This window comes from Macaca thibetana, chromosome 4 (assembly GCF_024542745.1).
Source record: "Macaca thibetana thibetana isolate TM-01 chromosome 4, ASM2454274v1, whole genome shotgun sequence".
In the NCBI taxonomy this organism is placed as follows: domain Eukaryota; kingdom Metazoa; phylum Chordata; class Mammalia; order Primates; family Cercopithecidae; genus Macaca; species Macaca thibetana.
The window spans coordinates 18,328,743-18,344,806 of record NC_065581.1 but is presented as its reverse complement, the minus strand read 5'-3'; the positions used below and the strand labels follow the sequence as shown (position 1 = coordinate 18,344,806).

At 42.3% G+C, this 16,064-nt stretch overlaps 1 protein-coding gene and 1 non-coding gene across 2 annotated transcripts in view; one reads left to right on the top strand and one right to left on the bottom strand.

The window, feature by feature from the left end:
* Nucleotides 1–16,064, bottom strand: part of RNF144B (ring finger protein 144B) — a 185,704-nt gene that overhangs the window by 153,025 nt on the left and 16,615 nt on the right. The gene's annotated exons all lie outside the window — the stretch shown is intronic.
* Nucleotides 4,772–4,874, top strand: LOC126953962 (U6 spliceosomal RNA). Its single transcript, XR_007725432.1, has one exon. It is a non-coding gene; the product is annotated as a U6 spliceosomal RNA (small nuclear RNA).

Below are 16,064 nucleotides of genomic sequence, written 5' to 3'. Positions count from 1 at the left end.
GACCACTCAGGGTGGAAAACCGCTTAAAGGCATTCTTAAACCACAGTGGTATTTTGATATATGTATATAATTTATAATGATCAATTCAGGGTAATTAGTATATTCATCACCTCGTACATTTATTATTTCTTTGTGTTGGAAATATTCAAAATCCTCTCTTCTAGCTGTTTTATTTTTATTTCATTTATTTATTTATTTATTTATTTATTTTCCTTTTTTTGAGATGGAGTCTCACTCTGTCACCCAGGCTGGAGTGCAGTAGTGCGATCTTGGCTCACTGCAACCTCTGCCTCCTAGGTTCAAGCAATTCTCGTGCCTCAGCCTCCCGAGTAGCTGGGATTACAAGCGCCCACCACCACACTTGGCTAATTTTTTTGTATTTTTAGTAGAGACAGGGTTTTACCATGTTGACCAGGCTGGTCTCGAACTCCTGCCTCAGGTGATCCACTCGCCTCGGCATCCCAAAGTGTTGAGATTACAGGCATGAGCCACTGCACGCAGCCCCTTCTAGCCATTTTAAAATATACAGTAAGTTAATGTTAACTGTAGTCATCCTACAGTGCTGATAGAACACTAGAATTCATTCCTCCTATCAGTTGTTTTCTTTTTCTTTTTACTTGTTGGGAACAGGCTCCCAAATCTGGCCATAAACTGGTCCCAAAACTGGCCATAAACAAAATCTCTACAGCACTGTGACATGCTTTTTTGTTGTTGTTGTTAATATTATAAAATATTCTTTTATTATTATTATTATACTTTAAGTTCTAGGGTACATGTGCATAACGTGCAGGTTTGTTACATATGTATACTTGTGCCATGTTGGTGTGCTGCACCCATCAACTCGTCAGCACCCATCAACTCGTCATTTACATCAGGTGTAACTCCCAGTGCAATCCCTCCCTCCTCCCTGCTCCCCATGATAGGCCCCGGTGTGTGATGTTCCCCTTCCTGAGTCCAAGTGATCTCATTGTTCAGTTCCCACCTATGAGTGAGAACATGCAGTGTTTGGTTTTCTGTTCTTGCGACAGTTTGCTGAGAATGATGGTTTCCAGCCGCATCCATGTCCCTACAAAGGACACAAACTCATCCTTTTTTATGGCTGCATAGTATTCCATGGTGTATATGTGCCACATTTTCTTAATCCAGTCTGTCACTGATGGACATTTGGGTTGATTCCAAGTCTTTGCTATTGTGAATAGTGCCGCTGGCCATGACACCCATGCTGGAAGGTTGTCAGTTTACCGGAATGAGGGCAAGGAACACCTGGCCCACTCGGGGCGGGAAAACCCCTTAAAGGCATTCTTAAACCACAAACAATAGCATGAGGGATCTGTGCCTTAAGGACATGTTCCTGCCTCAGATAACTAGCCAGACCCATCCCTTTATTTCAGTCCATCCCTTTGATTCCCATAAGGAATACTTTTAGTTAATCTACAATCTATAGAAATAATGCTTTTCACTGGCTTACTGTCAATAAATATGTGGGTAAATCTCTGTTCGAGGCTTTCAGCTCTGATTTCCCACTCCACACTCTATATTTCTGTGTGTGTGTCTTTAATTCCTCTAACGCCACCAGGTTAGGGTCTCCACGACCGAGCTGGTCTCGGCATTTACTTATTTATTTACTTTTTAATAGAGACAGGGTTTTGCCATCTTTCCCAAGCTGATCTCAAACTCCTGGGTTTCAGTGATCCTCCTGCCTCAGCCTCCCAAGGTGCTGGGATTACAGGCATGCGCCACTGCATCTGGCCTGATGATTTTATAATTGTTAACCACTCTCCCTCTCCCCCCTTCCCCACTCCCCTACCCAGCCTCTATAAATGACTATTCTACCCTTTACTTCTATGAGATCAACTTTTTAACCTTCCACATATAAGTGAAAACATGCAATGTTTGTCTTTCTGTGCCTGGCTTATTTCACTTATAATGTCCTCCAGGCTCATCCATGTTGCCGTGAATTATAGGATTTTGTTCTTTTTTATGGCTGAATAGTACTCCATTGTGTGTATATACACCACATTTTCTTTCTCCATTCATCTGGTGATGGACACTTAGGTTGATTCCATATCTTGGCTACTGTGAATAGTGCTGCCATAAACATGGGGGTACAGTTATCTTGAGATCAGATTTTTTAATGTGGTTAAGGAAGAACTTTGTCCAATATGGAAGTTGATTGGAATGAGGGTAAGGGTTTCTGAGCAGGAGAGAAACTTAAAGAACAAACATAATGAAGAAAAGAGATGCCCTACAGGTTTACACCTGTAATCCCAGAACTTTGGGAGGCTAAGTTGGAAGGATTGCATAAGCCCAGGAATTCAAGACCAGTCTGGACAACATAGTGAGACAGCATCTCTACAAAACAAAAACAAATTAGCCAAGCAGGGTGGCATGTAACTGTAGTCTCAACTACTTGGGAGGCTGAGGCAGGAGGATTGCTTCAGCCCAAGAGGTCAAGGCTTCAGTAAGCCGTGATTGCAACACCACTGCATTGCAGCCTGGGTAACAGAGCAAGACTATATTAGAAAGAAAGAGAAAGAAAAGAGGGGAGGGGAGGGAAGGGAAGAAGGAAGGGAAGAAGGAAGGAAGGAAGGAAGGAAGGAAGGAAGGAAGGAAGGAAGGAAGGAAGGAAGGAAGGAAGGAAGGAAAAGACAGGAAGGAAGGAAGGAAAAGACAGGAAGGAAGGAAGGAAAGAAGGAAGGAAGAAAGGAAGGAGGGAAGGAAGGAAGGGAGGGAGGGAGGGAGGGAGGGAGGGAGGGAGGGAGGGAGGGAAAGACAGAGAGGAAGGAAGGAAGGGAGGAAGGAAGGAAGGAAGGAAGGAAGGAAGGAAAAAAGACAGGAAGGAAGGAAGGAAGGAAGGAAGGAAGGAAGGGAGGAAGGGAGGAAGGGAGGAAGGGAGGGAAAGACAGAGAAAGGAAGGAAGGAAGGAAGGAAAGAAGGAAGGAAGGAAGACAAAGGAAGGAAGGGAGAGAAAGAAGGAAGGAAGGAGGAAGGAAGGAAGGAAGAAAGGAAAGAAAGAAAGAGAGAGAGAGAAAGGAAGGAAGGAAGGAAGGAAGGAAGGAAGGAAGGAAGGAAGGAAGGAAGGGAAGGAAGAGAGAAAGAAAGATGCAAACTTTACCAAGTTTGTGATTTGGGCTAGAGTCAGATGTGGATGCAGATCCAACACCAGTATGGCAACTACTGTTATGAGGAAATACGCTCTAAAACTGGTTTTCTTGTTTTAAGCGCAAGTTACCACAGCACAATTTCACCATAGCAAAAGAATGGAGATGGTCTCATGGATTCATTATTAAAATACTTGAAGTATATACAAATTGGATTCTTTGAATTATTTTTTCCAGCTCATTTGAGGTTTAGAGTTTCAAATCCAATGTCAAAAATATTCTCAGTGACAAAAAAAAAAAAAAAAAAAAAAAAAAAGTCCTTCTCAGTTGCTTTGCAGGATGTGGAAGAGATTACTGCTTCAGAGGAAATATATTTTGGAATGCATTGCATCCTGATGCTACAATTAGTTCTATTCTTGTTCTGAAAATGGAAAGGGTCAGGGGCTCTGCGTAACTGACATTTAGCAGCAGCGGCAGATGCAAGCTGGCAGCTAGCACTCAGCCAGGAGAAGTGGCTTGCTTTTGCCATCCGAGCCCAACATAGACAAGTTAACGGAACACTTATGCAAGAATTATTGTTTCCTTGTTCTTTTATTTGCTTTTATTTTGATGAGCTCAAACATTTTTTCCCAAACATCAGACCTATTATTGTCAACATTCCCTTAGGGTGTGCTAGGTACAGTTACTTACACATGTTGTAAAACCTCCCAGGCCAGGCGTGGGGACTCACGCCTGTAATCCCAACACTTTAGGAGGCCAAGGCGGGCAGATCACGAGGTCAGGAGATCGAGACCATCCTGGCCAACATGGTGAAACTCCGTCTCTACTAAAATACAAAAACTTAGCCAGACATGGTGATGCATGCCTGTAATCCCAGCTACTCAGGAGGCTGAGGCAGAGGAATCACTTGAACCCAGGAGGCAGAGGTTGCAGTGAGCCGAGATTGCGCCACTGTACTCCAGTATGGCGACAGAACAAGACTCCATCTCAAAAAAACAAAAAAAAAAAAACAAAACAAACTCCCAAATGTGAACGAAAAATACCTGCACTTACCTCAGATGTTAAGTACTATAAGAATATAGTTGATTCCCTTTGTGAGTAGTTGCTAAGAGAAATCTTGTGGGTCTATTAATTAAAAGCCCAGAATAATGTAATTATTAGGATTTTCTTAATATTATTCACTGAACCTGAATAATAGTCTGAGAAATGAATATGATAACAAATCAAGCAAACAACATTACTTGCTTTTAGAAGGCTAAAATTAAATGTCTAAAGTAGCAAGTGTTCTGCTGAAAATAGTCATGCAAAATGCACATATCTTGCATACCATCAAATCAGACCATTTTTCAGGGCATCCTCCATTATTGCATTCCACCCCATTCACACTCCTTGGCAAGTAAGACACCCAAGTTGTGACATGCAGATTCTGGTTTAGCTCAGCTGAGTGCTGTGTGAGTGTGGTGGCATAGATGAGTCAGCCAGATACCTCACCCCACATGCCTCTCATACCTATCCAGTGACCCCAAGATCTGTATATTGGTTAGCAAATATACAGAAAGCTTACAGCACATTACCTTGGCCTTGGGGATTTGTTCATTCTTCAAAGTCAACTGAAATCTGGAGACACTGAATCATCTTCTCCAACACTGCACTACACTACACTAGCATGCTTGCTTCAGCAGCACACATACTAAAATTGGAACAATACAGAGGAGATTAGCATGGCCCTTGCGCAAGGATGACACGCAAATTCGTGAAGGATTCCATATTTTCAAAGATCGAGTGTTCTCATGCATAAGTAGGAGCTAAGCTATGAGAATGCAAAGGCGTAAGAATGATACAATGGACTCTGGGGACTCAGGGAAAGGGTGGGAGTGGAGTGAGGGAAAAACGACTACAAATCGGGTTCATTGTATACTGCCCAGGTGATGGGTGCACCAAGATCTCACAAATCACAACTAAAGAACTTACTCATGTAGCCAAATACCACCTGTTCTCTAAAAACCTATGGAAATAAATAATTTGTATATGCAAGCCAATATTTAAAAGCAAGGAGGATTACTGGTCTAAGATGGTAAGATGATATCTCTAAGATAACCATTTCCAGTCTTTTAAGGCACTGAATGGTGTACATAGGATTTTTAATAAGAATTCCTATGGCTGAGTACTGTTTGTGTTCATGTTAGGTGATTTTTATTTCTTTGGGTAAGAACACTAAAACTGCCTTTGCATTTAAGATTCTGACTGGGTGTGGTAGCTCACACCTGTTATCTCTGAGCTTTGGGATGCCAGGGCGGGAGGCTCACTTGAGGCCAGGAGTTTGATAGCAGCCTGGGCAGCATAGCAAAACCTCATCTCTACAAAAAATGCAAAAAAAAAAAAAAAATGTCCAGGTGTGGTGACATGCACCTGCAGTCCCAACTACCCGGAAGGCTGAGGCAGGAGGATCCCTTGAGCCCAGGAATTCAAGGCTACAGTGAGCTATGATGGCACCACTGACCTCCAGCCTGGGTGACAGAGCAAGAATCTGTCTCTTAAAAAAACGCGGGGGGGTGGCAGGGTGGGGGAAGATTCAGATGAAGCAAAAAATGAAAATAATGTTTTAGGAATGCAAAATAGGCTGGACGCGGTGGCTCACGTCTATAATCCCAACACTTTGGGAGGCCAAGGTGGGTGGATCACCTGAGGTCAGGAGTTCAAGAACAGCCTGGCCAACATGGTGAAACCCTATGTCTACTAAAATTTACAAAGAATTAGCTGGGCATGGTGGCAGGCACCTGTCATCCCAGCTAAGGCAGGAGAATCGGTTGAACCCTGGAGGCAGAGGTTGCAGTGAGCTGAGATTGAGCCATTGCACTCCAGCCTGGGCAATAAGAGCAAGACTCTGTCCATCTCAAAAAAACACAATAATTTAAAAAAAAGGAATGCAAAATAAGTAACACCAGTCAAAATGTCACCGCTCTGCTTTCTTAAAAATTGAATTTTATATAAACAGCATTTTATTTGCCATTGAATTAAAACAAGGCTCAGTATAATTGAATAGGTTTATATTTTCAGGCAGTTTCTGATTCTGTGAAAAGTATACTTTATAATCAAGAGTACTGACAACATTATGAGCAACTTTCCTCATCATCCAATATCTGATAAAGAGTATGATGCTACAACACTAACTCTAGTAGTGAACTGCAGTATAAAACATTAATAAGCAAAAACTTAACAATCCAGAAGAGTGTCTACAAAAAAGCAAACAACTGGACTGGCTTCCATAGATCATCTAGTCCCTTTACCAATTTGTTAACAATGAAATTAATATAATTAAGATGGCACCTTTCGGCCAGGGGCTATGGCTTTGTGGCTCTGTGGCCGGCTTACTTTTTGTTCTAAGAAGACAGAAGTCAAAAAGCCAGAGTAAGAAACCAGGGATACCACTTTACCATCAGGACACATGACAATTGATCCTAATGGTTTTTTCACTTGAGCCTTCTAGCCAAAATTGATTTGCAAACAAAACATTCCGAAATATTTAACAGCTGAACCTTTAAATGCAGCCATTTTTGCACTTCCATCAAAAAAAAAAAAAAAAAAAAGAGGCTGGCCAGGCACAGTGGCTCATGCCTGTAATCCCAACACTTTGGGAGGTCGAGGCTGGTGGATCGCTTGAGTCCAGGAGTTTGAGACCAGCCTGGGCAACGTGGCAAAAACTCATCTCTACAAAAAATACAAAAAATTAGCTGGGTGTGGCGGCATGGACCTGTAGTCCCAGCTACTCAGGAGGCTGAGGTGGAAGGATTACTTGAGCTTGGGAGGTCAGGGCTTCAGTGAGCCATGATGGTGCCACTGCACTCCAGCCTGGGTGACAGTGAGACGCTGTCTCAAAAGAAAAAAAGAGAGAGAGGCTAATGTTGAACCTGTCAATATTTTTCCAAAGTCTTAGAACTCAGTAAGACTAAGGTACATTTAGATAAAGCTGAAAAACCTCATCCAGATCTCTACAAGAAAATGTTGGTAAGACTAAAAAAGCAAGTTAAACAAAACAGGCACAGTTCCACGACATCCTTGGGAAACGTTTTCTGAATACTAAAAAGAAACAATTATTAAATACAATAAAAATACATTTAAATATCAGAAAAACCTGGAAAGTACTTTTTTTTTTTTTGAGACAGAGTCTCACTCTGTCGCCCAGGCTGGAGTGCAGTGGCGCTATCTCGGCTCACTGCAAGCTCTGCCTGCCTCAGCCTTCTGAGTAGCTGGGACTACAGGCACGTGCCACCACGCCTGGGGAATTTTTGTATTTTTAGTGGAGACAGGGTTTCACCGTGTTAGCCAGGATGGTCTCGATCTCCCGATCTCATGATCCGCCCGCCTCGATCTCCCAAAATGCTGGGATTACAGGCATGAGCCATTGCGCCCAGTGAAAGTACATTTTAAAATTCATGGCTAGTACTCACAGAAGACATAGAACCCTGAAGGTACAAAACATCATGTTTCAGGGCAGTTCAAGTTTCAGATGAATCCAAGTATTCATTACTCTTTAAATTGTTATACCAAGATACCTTTAGACTTAGTTCTTATATTTTAAAATTGTGTTTAAGATCCCTAACCCAAAATAGCTAGCAGCATGTTACTTGATTTCCTGGAACTACAGATTAACAGAGCTAGAAAGATATTCAAGATGATTTGTTTCAACACCTATTTATAGATAAGTGAGTGTCCTGAGATCCAGATAGATGGAAGGTCATGCAGTGGCAAGATGAAAACCAGGACCCAGATTCCTTGACTCTTAATTTACTGAATCCTGGTTGTAATTTTAATTTTGAGATTGATTTTGACAGTAATTCCATGCTTAGTTTACTACCACAGGAGATTTAAAAAAAACAAAAAAAACAAAAAAACTGCAGTGGAGAATAAAGATAACAGTTACAGATACTTTCCCTCCTCAAAAAAAAAAACAAAAAAAAAAACACCCTCAATAAGCAAAAAAATTTTCGTATTACTTTTTTTGCCCTAAATTGCCAAATGTGTGGCCTAAATTCATTTCCCTTTAATGCCAAAGCCTAAATTAGAAGCATTGTCTTCCTTTTAAGAAAACACCCTTAATCTGAGGTTACAAATAACCCCAAAATCCCAGTGGCTTAAAACAAAAAGGGCTTTCTCAGTCATGCCAAATGTCCGTGCTGGTTCAACAGGGGATGCTGCGGCAAGTAAACACTCAGAAACAGATCCCCAGAAAGCTTCATGGATTAAGAACCCCTACTCAGTGTATGTTAATTACCTTGATTTAGCCATTCCACAATATATACACATATCAAAACGTCATGTTGTATACCATAACTACATACCATTTTTATTTGTCAATTTAAAAAATAAAAAAATAACTTAGAGGTGACGTACACTTCTGCTTGCAAATCACTGTCAAACTGATCACAACGTGCCATCCAACCACATGGGGTCAGTAAATGCAATAGTAGAAAGCAGTGGCTGGGGGTAGGGGCTCACGCCTGTAATCCCAGCACTTTGGGAGGCCAAGGAGGGAAGATCACTTGAGGCCAGGAGTTTGAGATTAGCCCAGGCAACACAACAAGATCCCTGTCTCTACAAAATTTAAAAATTAGCCAGGCGTGGCTTCAGCCCCAGAGTTCAAGGCTGCAGTGAGCTATGACTGCTCCACCGCACTTCAGCCTGGGCAACAGAGTGAGACCCCAACCCTCTAAAAATCAAAAAACAGAAACAAGAAGACAGAAAGCCGGAACATATTTGGAGAACAGCGTAACTATCATACTCTATATTTCTGAAACATAAAAAACTGAATATTGACCCCCTCTGATTGAATACTCAACAGTTTATGAAATACTTAATTTTTAAATCATAAGCCAAAAGAAGCTAAAGAGAATGTCACGAAGAATCAAGAGCCTCCTGCAATACCCTTTGTTCCACCACCAGCTAACTGATGACCCTGGCAGGTCACATCAGTTTCCTCATTTGTAAAATATGTAATGGGTGAGACTAGATGATTTCTGAGGTCCTATCTGGCCTTATAAGACCTACAGTCCTCAGTGGCTCACGCCTGTAATCCCAGCACTTTGGGAGGCCGAGGAGGGCGGATCATGAGGTCAGGAGATTGAGACCATCCTGGCTATGGTGAAACTCCGTCTCTACTAAAAATACAAAAAATTAGCCGGGTGTGGTGGAGGGCACCTGTAGTCCTAGCTACTTAGGAGGCTGAGGCAGGAGAATGACATGAACCCAGGAGGCGGAGCTTGTAGTGAGCTGAGATCGCACCACTGCACTCCAGCCTGGGCAACAAAGCGAGACTCTGTTTAAAAAAAAAAAAGACCTACAATCCTAATTTACATGAATTTATGAGAGTATTCAGAAGGACTCTTTGCTGAATTAGCAATACTAAATATTTTCTCTTAAAAATGCAACAACTAGGCTGGGTGCAGTGGCTCACACCCGTAATCCCAGCAATTTGATAGGCCAAGGTGGGCAGATCACTTGAGGTCAGGAGTTTGAGACCAGCCTGGTCAACATGGTGAAACCCTGTCTCTACTAAAAATACAAAAGATTAGCCAGGTGTGGTGGCGGGTGCATGTAATCCCAGCTACTCAGGAGGCTGAGGCAGGAGAATCTATTGAACCCGGGAGGCAGAGGATGCAGTGAGCTGAGATCTCGTCATTGCACTCCAGCCTGGACGAGAGCAAGACTCCATTTCAAAAACAAAAACAAAAAAAGGCCGGGCTCGTGATGGCTCACGCCTGTAATCGCAGCACTTTGGGAGGCCAAGGCAGGTGGATCACAAGGTCAGGAGTTCAAGACCAGCCTGGCCAACACAGTGAAACCCCGTCTCTACTAAAAATACAAAAATTAGCCAGGCAGGGTGACACATGCCTGTAGTCTTAGCTACTCAGAAGGCTGAGGCAGGAGAATCACTTGAACCTGGGAGGCGGAGGTTGTGGTGAGCCACAATTGCACCACTGCACTCCAGCCTGAGCAACAGAGCGAGACTCCGTCTCCAAAAAAAAAAAAAAAAGTCTTAATTTCTAAAAACCATGCAAAAATAATTATTTCTTGGTTGGCATTTGTTTTGTTTTGTTGCTTTGTTTTATTGTACTTTCTTAATAGTCACAGAAGCAGAAAATCTCACTTTGTTCAAGGAATTATAGTATGTTGTTTGGCTTGCACCAAAGACTCTTACACCAATATCTAGGAGGAGCTTTTCTAGCCAAAGCAAAAGTTCTCTGTTCATTCTAGACCTGACTGTGCTTTACTATGTTTTGATACACAATTTTTTCATTATTTATTTATCTATAATTGTATTTGTCCCTTTTCTTATAGGGTTGAGGGAATTCTAAATTCTACAAAGCAATAATGTAGCATTATACTTTTCCCTTATAGGAATCAGCCCATACTCTTAATGTGAATTAAAGTCGTTCGGTCCAACCAGTTTATGAGATACGGGCACTCTTATTTATTCGTGATCATTAGGCAGATCTTGAAAGAAAAAAAAAAACTTGGTTTTATATAATATGGAAAGAGAATAGTATAAGCTCCTGTCTGATAAAGAAAATATGAAATTAGATATATGACTCCCTAATCCATTCTAACAAAAGGTAGATTGTGAAGCAAGTCACTTGAAGCCAAGACACTCTATTTAGATCCTATGTTAGTAAACGTCTTGATCTGGGCCAGGCATCGTTGGTCATTCCTGTAATTCTAGCAGTTTGGGAGGCTGATGTGGGAGGATCGTTTAAGTCCAGGAGTTTGAGACCGGCTGGCCAATATATCAAGACCCAATCTCTACACAAAATAAAACAACAGCTAGGCATGGGTGGTGCGTACCTGTAGTGACAGCTACTCAGGAGGCTGAGGCGAAATCACTTAACCCCAGGAGTTCAAAGCTGCAATGAGCTATGAGTGATCCATTGCACTTCAGCCTGGGTGACCCCGTCTCAACGAGTGTAGTTAAGGAAGCTAAATGTGGGGCCCAATGTGAAAAAGAGCCTGGTTAGCTACTAATAAACTGAGGTGAATGGTCCAAACCAGGATTAAAGTTTACTCTTTTCTCTTCCACGAATGTTAAGATTCTCTGTGGGGTTTCTTCCTAATATTCAACGTGAGGAAAGGACAGACATTCTTGCTTTCCAATTGTCTACAGAAGCCTGCTTTACCCATCTGAAAAAGTAAACTTGTATTTGCATAAACCCCAAGTCTGGTTAACCATATTTCCAAAATCTGACTTGAAAAGTCATTAAACGTGTCCAGGGCGGGAGATGATGCCAGCTCATAAATTGTACATGTCATTCATTACTTCAGATATACATTAATGTAAAATAAACTTCATCGGTCTTGAAAAATTATTTCCCGGCCAGGTGCGGTGGCTCATGCCTGTAATCCCAGCACTTTGGGAAGCTGAGGCAGGCGGATCACCTGAGGTCGGCAGTTCAAGACCAGTCTGACAAACATGGAGAAATCCCGTCTCTACTAAAAATACAAAATTAGCTGGGCGTGGTGGCACATGACTCTAATCCCAGCTACTCGGGAGGCTGAGGCAGGAGAATTGCTTGAACCCGGGAGGCAGAGGTTGCAGTGAGCCGAGATCGCGCCATTGCACTCCAGCTTGGGAAATAAGAGCGAAACTCTGTCTCATGTATCTATATACACACACACACACACACACACACACACACACACACACACACACACTCCAGCTAGAGCTAAGTCTTTGTCCCATAGACACTGTAAAAACTTCAGAATGGTTTCCAGCGTTGGGCCCAGTGGGTCTGTCTGCCATCTCCCTGCTGCACCTGTTTACAACTAACTTGAATTATTATAATTAAAGAGCTTCTCACAATTTCTAAACCCAAAACAGTATAGAGCATTGTTCATTCATCACGTTATAGAAATAAAGAGATTTGTTTTGAAAATAAAGATCTACCTAAACTCCAAGTTCTTAAGTCAGAAACAAAATTACAGCTTGATGGTGGTGAAATAGGAGCTCAGAAAGAACTGGAGAAATTGAATCATTAAGGCCTAAATTTTCTAACTACCTATGTTAATGAAGGCAATCTTAAATTAGAAACATTTTTCTTCCAAGTAAACTCTCTATACAATTAAGGGGTTAGACTAGAGAAATAATTCCCAACCAGAACACTTTGTCAGATTACCTAGGAAACTCTTCCAAACACACATACCCACCTGTACTCCAGACCTACTAACTCAGAAGGTGTCGTGTGTATTTTGAAAATGTTCCACAAAAAGATTCTGATACACACCTTTAGTTTGTAAATTCTAAATTTCTGAAGTTCCCTCCAGCTCTCAGTGTCTATATTAATAAATGGAGCCAACGAGAAAAGAGCACTATAGAGTTAAATCAATAAGGCTCTGTAAGCAATAATAGTGTATTGATTACATAGCGGCATTGCAGTGAAAGAAGAAACACAATGGTTGCCATCTTCTGAACAACTGTTGAGAAGGCTTTACTATTGGATCCGTATGGTATTTCACACATTTCATGTTTAGAAAAGGGGATGGTCTTTGGCAGAGAGTTTTCACTGACACCTCTACAAGGCCTCTTTGAAAGTTAAAATTTCTGTCGTGTCTTCGACTCTTAACCACACCCTAACAATGAAGATCACCCAGCTCACTTAATGTCTGTTGCCTAAAACTCAACACCTCTGTCTACCAATAGTCCTAAGTCTGCTCAAAGTTCCACAATTTTCTTCTTTTTTTGTGTGTAACAGAGTGAGACTCGAGTATAGTGGTGCGATCTCAGCTCACTGCAACCTCCACCTCCCAGGTTCAAGTGATTCTCCTGCCTCAGCCTCCCAAGTAGCTGGGATTACAGGCGTGTGCCACCATACCCAGCTAATTTTTGTATTTTTAGTAGAGGCGGGGTTTCACCATGTTGGCCAGGCTGGTCTTGAACTCCTGACCTCAGGTGATCCACCCGCCTCGGCTTCCCAAAGTGCTGGGATTACAGGCGTAAGCCACCACGCTTGGCCAACAAAATACTTTTAAATGCATAGCTGGGCAGAAAGCTAGAAAGGGCAATCCCTCAGAAACAGAAAATAAACTCAAAACCCACAATGTTGAGTAGGAATGAAGACCTAGTAGAAATATGACAATAGGATACTCACTTTCCAGTGTGGCATTTATCTACCACATGGAGCTGAAATCAAACACCTTATATAAATAATAGACTGGACATGGTGGCTCACATCTGTAATCTCAGCACTTTGGGAGGATGAGACAGGAGGATCTCTTGAGGCCAGGAATTTGAAACCAGCCTCGGCAACACAGCAAGACCCCCATGTCTAAAAAAATGTAAACTATAAAGAAAACATATATATATATGTGTGTGTGTGTGTGTGTGTGTCTATGTTTATATGTGTGTCTATGCATATGTGTATGTGTGTCTATGTATATGTGTGTGTATATATATGTACATATACATATTTTTTTTTCTTACTTTGATATATAAAGTCAGAAAGGAGGAAGGAATAGAAAAAAAGAAAACCACCTTCCTCTCAAGAGGGAAGCAGTACAAAAGCTTGCCACTTGCACTGGACTACACATGGAAAAAGAATCACTCATGATTAATTAGACATTTAAGCCTGTTCAAGGTAGATGAAAGGATCTCAAGTGCACCTTAACTACACAGGATTGGAAACCAGGTCCAAAACTAAGAAAACATGCAGGCCTTGACAAACGAAATATAAAACTGCCTCACAGGAACACCGCTCCACCCCAGAACATGTGGAACTTGTTGATGAACTTACAGTCAAAAATGATAAGGCTCATGAGCCAATAAATCACCCTGAGAAAGAGGGAATTAGTGGTAAGACAGAAGTTGGGTGCAGTGGCTCACGCCTGTAATTCCAGTACTTTGGGAGGCTGAGGCAAAAAGATTGCTTAGGGCCAGGAGTTCAAGACAAGCATAGGCAATATAATGAGACTTCATCTCTACAAAAAAAAAAAAAAATTAAAAATCAGCCCAGCCTGGTGGCATACACCTGTAGCTGAGAGCTGGGTGAGAGGATTGAGGTGGGAGGATTGCTTGAGACTGGGAGGTTGAGGCTGCAATGAGCCATGATCACCTCACTACACTCCAGCCTGGGTGACAGAGGAAGAACTTGTCTCAAAAAAAAAAGGAAGGCCAGGTGTGGTGGCTCACATCTGTAATCCCAGCATTTTGGGAGACCAAGGCGGGTGGATCACCTGAGGTCAGGAGTTTGAGAGCAGCCTGATCAACATGGTGAAACCCCATCTCTATTAAAAATACATTAGCCAGGCATGGTGGTACATACTTGTAATCCTAGCTACTTGGAAGGCTGAGGCAGGAGATTTGCTTGAACCGGGAGGCAGATGTTGCAGTGAGCCGAGATTGTGCCTCTGCACTCCAGCCTGGACAGTAAGAGCGAAACTCCATCTCCAAAAAAAAAAAAAAAAAAAAAAAAAAAAAGAGAGATGAAACAAAAAAGATAATTGACTCCATTGAAAGTTCAAATGATAGAGCACTAAGATGTTAATGCTAATGGCTTTAAAATGGTTGAAAAGATAAAGGATGGATAGAACACATAAGTCAAGAAAAGGACATTATGAAATAAAAGGAGATTCAAAAAGAACCAATAGAGATGTATTAAAAATATCATTAACGAAAAAAAAAAAACCTACAGTAGGCCATTGTAACAGATTGTATTGTTACTCAAAAATACTCCTTTCTTCTTCCCCTGGGGAGGAATCTAGTTCTGCATCTCATTGATGTTGGGCTGGACCACTAACTCGTTTGGACCAATGGCCTAAATGACAATGCACCCAGTCGTAAGCAGGGGATTTAGGAAGCATTTCAAGCCCCAGTCAGCCCTACTGCCCACCATGAGAACCTCCGTCCCAGAGAGGAGCCGCGCTCTTCCTTCAGCCTGGGTCTCAGAGTGAGAAAGTACGCGAGGTCAACTGAACATGACCTTGGAGCGGAGACACTGCTCTCCACCTGCAGCCACTGATGAGCAAAGTGAGCAAGAAATCAGGATCGGCTGTAAGTCACTGCGGGGGTTTGTTACACTGAATTATCAAAGCAGAGACTGATCAGTAGAGCCAGCTGAAGATTAAAGATAAAGCTGAAGAAAGCCCAGGGCACAATACAGAGGAAGAAACATTTAATGGGAAATATATGAAGTTAAGGAGCACAAGAACAGAATTAGAATTTCTGGTAACACTTACAATAAATCAGAGAGTGTAAACTAGAGAAAATAGGGGGCGTATTCATTCTCTGTAACCATGAAACGACTTAGGACAAGTTGTTTCATGGCTACAGAATTCTAGAGCAGGACTTAGGGGCTGCTCTAGAGTCCTGGTCTCATGGCTCTCAAGTCATTTGTTCGTTACAGAACAAAATGACTTGCTTCTGTAAAGCCAGTGGGAGAACTTCTTTCCAGTGAGCTTTGGCTGAGTTTTACACGATGGAATGTAGTCATGGGAGTCACACTATCCCATGTCTTTACAACCATCATCTTCACAAGTCACACCCACACTCAAGGGGACCCTTCCTTTACAGGGCATATATACCAGCAGATGGGAATCCTGGGCCACACCTTGGCATTTTGCCTACCACAGGGAAAAAGCAGTAATAGAAAATGGACTATGCTTTGCTGTGCGCGGTGGCTCATGCCTGTAATCCCAGCACTTTGAGAGGCCAAGGCAGGCGGATCACAAGGTCAGGAGATCGAGACCATCCTGGCTAACACTGTGAAACCCCATCTCTACTAAATATAATAATAATAATAATACTAAAATTAGCCAGGCATGGTGGCGGGTGCCTGTAGTCGCAGCTACTGGGAGGCTGAGGCAGGAGAAGGGCGTGAACCCGAGGGGCTGAGCTTACAGTGAGCCGAGATCGCGCCACTGCACTCCAGGCTGTGGGACACAGCCAGACTCCACCAGGAAAGGGCAGGGCAGGGCAGGGTA